This window comes from Tachyglossus aculeatus, chromosome 2, assembly GCF_015852505.1.
Source record: "Tachyglossus aculeatus isolate mTacAcu1 chromosome 2, mTacAcu1.pri, whole genome shotgun sequence".
NCBI classification, from domain to species: domain Eukaryota; kingdom Metazoa; phylum Chordata; class Mammalia; order Monotremata; family Tachyglossidae; genus Tachyglossus; species Tachyglossus aculeatus.
In genome coordinates this window covers 27,859,756-27,861,286 of record NC_052067.1, presented here as the reverse complement: position 1 = coordinate 27,861,286, position 1,531 = coordinate 27,859,756, and the positions used below count along the sequence as shown (strand labels likewise).

At 41.3% G+C, this 1,531-nt stretch overlaps 1 non-coding gene across 1 annotated transcript; it reads left to right on the top strand.

The window, feature by feature from the left end:
- Positions 1-237: 237 nt before the first annotated feature.
- LOC119924500 lies at positions 238-375 on the top strand. The gene has a single exon (XR_005449211.1). It is a non-coding gene; the product is annotated as a small nucleolar RNA SNORA7 (small nucleolar RNA).
- The last annotated feature ends 1,156 nt before the right edge of the window (positions 376-1,531 follow it).

The following is a 1,531-nucleotide window of genomic DNA, read 5'->3' as shown; positions in this document are numbered from 1 at the left end:
CTGTACCCTAGTGCTTAAAAAGGGCCTGAAACATAGGTATCATTTAACAAATACTATTAAAAAAAAGATATGGGCCACAGGATGAAGGCTGTTGGTGGGAGATTTTATCATGGACTATATCCTCCACTCTGAAATATGAAATAGCTGACCAAATCGGAAAAGAGTTTACATGTGAAAATCACAGAGTGCTAGGTAGAATCTATTGGAGCTCCATATTTTCAAGAGATAAGAGAGTCTTCCCTCTCAGGATCACACCTGGAAAGTTTCCAGTACTCTACCAATCTCAAATACGGGAGGGAGAATCAAGCAGAATCCTACCCATTCTATTCCTAGCTTGGACAGTGGCTAGCGAGTGGAAGGCAATCTGCTACAATCCAAACTCACCTGTGCTGGGTAGCATTGACATGGGAGAGAGTTGAGGGAGGAGATTCAAGATTGCTGTGTGGAAGAAGGCAATGGTAAACCACTTCCATGTTTTTACAAGAAAACTCAATGGATACACTACCAGAATGATTGCAAATGGAGGTGGGGTGTTCTGGGAGAGATTATTATTATTATTGTATTTGTTAATGATAATAATAATTATGATGGTATTTGTTAAGCACTTACTATTTGCCATTCACTGTTCTAAGCGCTGGGGTAGATACAAGGCAATAAGGTTGTCCCATGTGGAGCTCACAGTCTTGATGCCCATTTTACAGATGAGGGAACTGAGGCACAGAGAAGTTAAGTGACTTGCCCAAAGTCACACAGATGACAAGTGGCAGAGCCGGGATTAGAACCCATGACCTCTGACTCCCAAGCCCAGGCTCGTCCCACTAAGCCATGCTGCTTCTCTGTTAAGTGTTTACTTTGGGCCAGACACTGTACTAAGTGCTGGGTTGTGTCCACGGAGTTGCTATGGGTTGGAGACGGCTTGATGGCATAAGACAAGGGAGGCTTAGATCAAATTTAGAAAGAGGGGCTTATTCTAGTCAAAGAAAGGTTCAGATCAAATCCATGGATTAATGACATATTCATTTTCTCTTCTTATTTTGTTTCTTTAGTCATTTTTAATGCTTGACATTTTTTGGTGTTTCCTAGAATGAACTAGATCACTTTATAAATACAAATGCATGTGGTGCCATCACAACTTTTGTAGAAATTAACCTAACAAAATGTAGGTAACAACTTGTAAGTCCTCTAAAGGGAATATCACTTTTACATTACCAATTAGAGAGGATCACCAACTCCTATAGATGGAGCAAACCAACATTTTGGTAAGAATAGATATTTGTATATAATAATGTTGGTATTTGTTAACTGGTTACTATGTGCCAAGCACTGTTCTAAGCACTGGGGGGGATACAAGGTAATCAAGGTTGTCCCACGTGGAGCTCACAGTCTTAATCCCCATTTTACAGATGAGGGAACTGAGGCACAGAGAAGTTAAGTGACTTGCTCAAAGTCACACAGCTGACAAGTGGCAAAGCCAGAATTAGAACCCACAACCTCTGACTCCCAAGCCCGGGCTCTTTCCACTGAGCCATGC